The sequence below is a fragment of the Triticum urartu genome, chromosome 7, assembly GCF_003073215.2.
Source record: "Triticum urartu cultivar G1812 chromosome 7, Tu2.1, whole genome shotgun sequence".
NCBI classification, from domain to species: domain Eukaryota; kingdom Viridiplantae; phylum Streptophyta; class Magnoliopsida; order Poales; family Poaceae; genus Triticum; species Triticum urartu.
The window spans coordinates 361,081,484-361,088,546 of record NC_053028.1 but is presented as its reverse complement, the minus strand read 5'-3'; positions in this window follow the sequence as shown (position 1 = coordinate 361,088,546).

Sequence of the window (7,063 nt, the reverse complement as noted above, 5' to 3'; positions counted from 1 at the left end):
TGGGTATCCCGGCGTCGTGGTATCAGCCGAAGCCTTCGTGACGTCAGCGACTGAGCGGCGCGCGCCGGGTTGGACTGGAACGCTTACTCTTGTATAAGGGAGGCTAGGTCTGCTCACCGGCCGCCCTCGCAACTTGCAGGTGTGCAATGGGCGATGGGCCCAGACCCCCGCACCATAGGATTTAGACCGGCGTGCTGACCTCTCTGTTGTGCCTAGGTAGGGCTGCGACGTGTTGATCTTCCGAGGCCGGGCATGACCCAGGAAAGTGTGTCCGGACAAAGGGGATCGAGCGTGTTGGGAAATGTGGTGCACCCCTGCAGGGAAGTTAATCTATTCGAATAGCCGTGATCTTCGGTAATAGGACGACTTGGAGTTGTACCTTGACCATATGACAACTAGAACCGGATACTTAATAAAACACACCCTTCCAAGTGCCAGATACAACCCGGTGGTCGCTCTCTAACAGGGCGATGAGGAGAGGATCGCCGGGTAGGATTATGCTACACGATGCTACTTGGTGGACTTACCTTCTGCTCTTCTACATGCTGCAAGATGGAGGTGGCCAGAAGCGTAGTCTTCGATAGGACTAGCTATCCCCATCTTATTCTGGCATTCTGCAGTTTAGTCCACATATGATAGCCTTATTCCATTTGATACCAATGCAAACATATGTAGTGTAGCTCCTTGCTTGCGAGTACTTTGGATGAGTACTCACGGTTGCTTTGCTCCCTCTTTTCCCCCTTTCTATACCCGATTGCTGCAGCCAGACGACGGAGCCCAGGAGCCAGACGCCACTGTCGATGATGACTACTACTACTCGGGAGGTGCCTACTACTACATGCAGCCCGCTGACGACGACCAGGAGTAGTTTAGGAGGATCCCAGGCAGGAGGCATGCGCCTCTTTCGATCTGTATCCCAGTTTGTGCTAGCCTTCTTAAGGCAAACTGGTTTAACTTATGTCTGTCCTTAGATATTGTTGCTTTCGCTGACTCATCTATGATCGAGCACTTGTATTCGAGCCCTTGAGGCCCCTGGCTTGTAATATGATGCTTGTATGACTTATTTTATTTGTAGAGTTGTGTTGTGATATCTTCCCGTGAGTCCCTGATCTTGATCGTACATGTTTGCATGTATGATTAGTGTATGATTGAATCGGGGGCGTCACAAGTTGGTATCAGAGCCGACTGCCTGTAGGAATCCCCCTTCCACACTCCTTGGCCGACGTCGAGTCTAGACATTACAAAACTTTTACTAACATGGATGTGTGCCTTACGGGCCCACGTCGCCATTGGGTGGTACTAGGATCTTTTACTCCTCGATCTTTACTCTGGGATTCTGATCTCTCTCCTATTCGGGTTAAATGATTTTGCTAACTCTAACACTAGGTTCTTGTAACCACTTCCTCCCGGAGAGCCTTCACTCCAGATGATTGCTTGATGCATCGAAGGATCCCAAAGATACTCTGCGATGTTCTCTCGAGACTTTGTGCCATCGCTTTTGCAATTCCCTTCCATCGATAAACCCCCTATGGATAACCACGTACACTTGTCCTTCATACAATCAATTCCCGTTGGTCTTGTTGTTACAAGATACCCCAAATTTCTCTCTATTGTTCTAAAAATCCTTTGAGTTGCTGCCTTACAGTTCCTTTCCACTTGAATACCCCTACGGATAATTCCTCACTCTTATCGAGTATCTACTCATTTCCAGTGGTTCATGTGTTTCGCAAAAGACTTCGAAATACCATTCGATCTTTCGAAAATCCTGAGCAGCCTGTTGCTCTTGAAATTCTTGCTTGCTTGCATTATGGTTAATCCCATAAGTCTCATAATCTTATTGGCATCCCTTGTCTGTATCATTTTAAGTCTATTGATTCAATATGTTGAGGATGCTCGCATTCCTCAGTCGAATCCTAGAATTCACCCTTCCGGCTCAGATATCATTTTGAACAGGAGCTGGTTCTCGACTAATCAATTGCCGTCGATTGTATCTCTAAGCCTACTCAACTTATCCATCCTTGATCAGAGTGTTTGCTTCCAATCCCTTGATTTGGAATTCATAATTCCTTTGCAATTGAGCTTTGAATTAGTGAGTTGTTTCTATCATCTGATCTCCTTGCATTCTTTCTTCTTCTGGTTGAATACCGATGCTCACATCATATCCCTTATGGACCACCAGATCCTTTATTGGATTTCATCCGACAACGTCCTTCATATTCAATAACCTTGTGAGCCTTTTCTTGGATACGTAATCCCTTTGGTAAATTGTATCTGCTGCCTCTCAACCTTGCTCTGTTGTCGAGCTTGTATAATTTACTCCTAAAGTTTGCGTTATATGATCCTAAGATACCCCGATGGGTTGAGACTATGCCTTTGTTAGTCTATGTGAACTCAAAAGTTATGAGGGTTATATTCTACTAACATTTGGTCATGTAAAATTTCAACCCTACAACTTCTTTGAAAGCGAGAAGTGAATGAAAGGTTATGCATTAGAGAAGTGGGAGTCGACCTTGAACTTTGTGTTCATGCCCATGGACATGATGTAGATCCTATCATGGAAACCTCTTGTAATAATAGCCTTTTCCTTGATAAATATCATCCGGTATTTGTGAATTGATCCTTTGCAACTTTGGCTCCGACCATGATTGTTCTCCTTTGATTCTATTTCTCGTACAAGTTAAAGTACTTGTCTTTTGCAGACTAATACACTTGTCAACCCTCTATTTTGCTCTACCTCCGAGTATTACCCTCTGGTATCTCGATAATATCACCGAACCATGTTGCTTATTATGAGCCTTCATCAAGTATTATTCCTCACTGATTCCAATGTTCCCTAGTTCCGAGTTGTTAGTCACTCCAGGACACTGATAACTAATTCGGGTCCGCACCACGATTAAACAACTCTTAGTAATCTCCTTTACTCACGAGTTTGTACTCAAGCATGTCATTACTAGCCTGATTGGCTATCATCTTGTGCTAAATTTTGAATTGTGCCACCTGGTCCTTAATCCCGGAGCACTGCTTTTGATGATGACCTAAGCTTACATTGATTTCCTCATCTTATCATTCCACCTCGAATAGCAAGCTTGATCCCGAGTTGGTTTCGTATTTGTGGATCCAATAATCTTACGCTACTTCAGTCCTTTTGCTTGATGCACTCGTTATCCGATTACTTCTTCGTGGAGCCTCTCGACAAAATTTGTCTTGATCATCATCAACATTTTGACTCTTTCTAGGTTTTCAATCGAATTCTTGATGATAAGTGCCATCCTCGTCCCTTGGTAATTTGAGTTACCATCGACAACTTCCTTACCTTCCTTTCATCAGAAACATGTTCTTGTTATGGATGCAACTTGCTATCCAGCTTGTATTAAGATCTACCTTGAAGTATTAATGTCTTTTGTCAGGGATGTTGTGAGAGTTTCACCACCTCTTAAAAATTCTTGGTATAGAGATACTTCTCACCATCACCATTCTTTCTTGGTCCTCGTGTGGATTCCAACCGGGGTACCAACAAGTGAACGGTATTGTTGGGATTCTGCCCTTCTAGCAACCCTATTGCTTTGAAGTTAATGGTTGGCCGTTCATTCTTAGACTATTGATTTTGAATCACCACTCCGACGTTGGTCGTGCAAACCAGCCAATATTTTGGGTGCACCTTTCAAGCAATATTTTATTGTGTATGTTTTTCCTCGAGCATACATCATTATATCGTTTGATCTGACAAGTGTTACCTCCTTTTTCATATAATTGTGGAAATACATCTTTTGGAAATCCCAATGAATGGTCGCTGAGATCATCAGCCACCTCCTCATTCTCTCCATGGTTTACAAATGAACTCTTGTATCGGAACTCGCCTCCATAGTTCATTTCCCGAGAATCTTACGATGTCTTCTCATCAATTTGTGTCGCAACTTTTTCTTCTCAGGCATCCTGAGTCTGAGGTATCCTGACCCCAATCAGATCTGAATCTCGGTCTGATATGATGGTTGGAACATATTTCCAAGAGTTATAACATTGGTCTTTATGTGACCCGGTAAGGTGATGTCGTGCCTAGCACACTTGGCCTAAGGACCTATTGTTATAGATTCCTTTTCAGCAAGGTTATCCATTCTTCCATGAGGAAATTGTAAGACTTATTCTACTAGTTATTCCTGATGGATCCTTTGTGTTTCCAAAGTCTGATCTTCACCTGTTGACCATGTCAATACTATCTCGAAGCATGTCTACGGTACTCCGATTTTCAACAAGAACATTTGAAGCTCAATGCTAAATGTTTCCTGCTCAATTATCCAAATACCGTCGTATGGGTAATGTCATGAAATTTCTCTCCCCTTACCTAAAGAGTTTTCTACATTATATCCTATCATGGATATCATGCTTTGCTTGTCTTTGGGAAGGATATACCCATGAATTATGTGTTTAAACACATTTTTCCTTTCCATTGTTTTGTTTAACCTTCTTGAGGTTTATATGATCTAAGCCGTAATATTCTCCTGCTTATGTAAACACCTCGTTGTACAATTCCGTCAGCAAGACCTTGTTACTATTGTTGATGATATTCCGGTAGCTGCCGATGGACGAGAACTTTGCCTATTGGTCGGCCTCGTTCAATGAGCAGGAAAATGGTTCTCTTCATCCCTCGCCCTTGGTACCGACCTTGTTTCTGACATAACTGACAGGCTATCCTCTGACATGCCTTGGTATCATGACCTTGCAAGATGTCACCGCTCCTCCTACTTTTAACCCACATGGTGGGCCCATAACCCACAATTCCACAGGATCGAAACCTGACTCTTACATATAGCCCTGTTGCCAAAGATATTCGTCGCGTTTGGCTTCATAAGTAATTCACGAGCCACCTTCCTCGAGATGATCTATTCCAGTTTTAGCCATCATACATATTCCATTGCTCTGAACCCCTCTCACACTCCGTTATAGGCATCGAACGTTTGCCTACCCGCTTGAAAATTCTCTTGCCTATTATTATTATTTCTCTCGATGCTTTTTCTGAGTTCCAACTCGAGGGATACTCATATATTCATTCATGGGTTAACCCCGGATGAATACCCTCTTAGCATTCTATCATTGCCAAGCTGCCCTTACCTATTCGTAAGTACGATGAAGGCCCCGAAAAAAAAGGGACGACAACTTCATCATGATGCATTGATGCATAGGAATGAAGACATCAACGCTATGCGCCGGCCTCTTCAAGAAGAGCAACCAAGATCGAGAAGATTCATCAAAATTTCGTAACCAGATCTTTCCCCTTACTCCACCTCCTAAATCTCGGGACGAGATTTCTTGTAGTGGAGGAGAATTGTGATGCCCGGATAATTAGACTACAGTAATTCCCTGCTAATGATGCTACGTCACCTCTGTCACTGTAGTTAATCTCGGGTTAGCTCAAAACCGATTCAAATTCAAAATTGAATGAAAGGCAAACAAGAAAACTTTTCAAACTTTAAAACTAAAATGTCCGGGTTGTGCCAAGTAGTGCAGAGTTAATTGTGGTGAGGAAACCCCACTTTTATAAAGTGTTTTAGTACTCTAAAATGATTAAAATAGTAGTTCAAATGATTAAATAAGTGCCCTTGATATTTTATAAAATCATAAACTATTTTATTTTGAGGTAAAACTTTTTAGGGTAGTGGGTTGTTTTGAAACACTAATTTGGAGCTATTGTCATATTTTAATAAACAAAGAATAAAGTGTAACTAAAATAAAACAAAAAAGAAAAAATAAAAGGAAAATAAAACCAGAAGAACAAAAAATAAAACAAAAACCCCCTGGCCAACTGGGCCTCGACCCAACCGGCCCAGTTGGCCGGCCCACCCCGCGCCTGGCCTACATGGACCCCCATTCCCGAGGAAACCTAGCACACACCCCCACTCCTCCCCGCACGATCCCCTCTCCTCCCTCACTCCCCCTCGATCCGGATCAGGCTCCGACCCCGACGCCCACCTCGCCGTCGGTGTCCCCTCGTCATCTCCAGCGCCGCTCCGCCCTTGCCGCCTCGACCCTGTCACATGCCTCGCTCCTCCCTCGTCTGGATCGGGAGGCAACCGCGCCCCGACCCCGCCAACGCCGATGCCGCGCGCCACCCCGTCGCTCCTCGTCGGCGCCCCGAAGCCCGCAGCCGTCGCCGGATCGACCTCGCCATGGCCTCCTCGACCTCCTCCCCGAGCACCGCTGCCCGTACCTCTGCAACCCCATGTGAGCCCCCTCCTTCTCCTCTGCCCCGCGCCACCGAGCTCCGCCCGAGCCGTGCCTGCTGTCGCTGCTGCTCACCTACGCACCGGCCACACCCCGCATCCCCTGCGCGCCTCGCGCGCGCTGGCCTCGCCCCGCTCCGGCCCCTCCTACTTCTCGCGTCCGGCTGCGCCTACCGCCTCACCCGCCGTGGCTTCCGCTCTGCTCCGGCCGCGCGCCTCGCCTCCACCGCTGCTTGTCGCCGCCTCACAACCCCCCTCGTGTTGTCCGCGATTCGCGCGCTCGGTTCCGCCTTCGCGCCTCCCCGTGTGCCCGCGCGCCCCGCCGCGGCCTCGTCTCCCCCGCTCTGCCTCCGCTCACTGCCGCCGCCCTCCTGCGCCCTGTCCGCACTTCGTCCCGCCTCTTCCGGTGCCGTAGCCGCCCCGCGCCGCGACGCTCCTCCCGCACCGCCGCAGCTCTGCTGCCCGCCTCGCCGTGGCCTCGCCGCTGCCCGCATTAGGCGGCCGACCTCACCGCGTCCATGGCGGGCGCCCCCTTGGTGACCTGTGAGGCGGGTAGATGCCCGTCGCCCTCCTGCCCGCTCCGGTGCGCCTGCGCCCGTAACCCCGCGCGCCCGTTAGGCCCCTGTGAGCAAATGACAAGTGGGCCTAGCCCCAGAACCAAAATTGATAAAATTATTATTAATAATAAATAAATAATTAAATTAATTAATTAAATTAACTAATCCTGTTTAATTAATCTAATTAACTAGTTAAGTTAATTAAACCCTAATTAGACTAAACAGTCAATGACAAACGGAACCCACCTGTCAGGTTGACCAGGTCAACTGCTGACGTCTTGCTGACGTAAT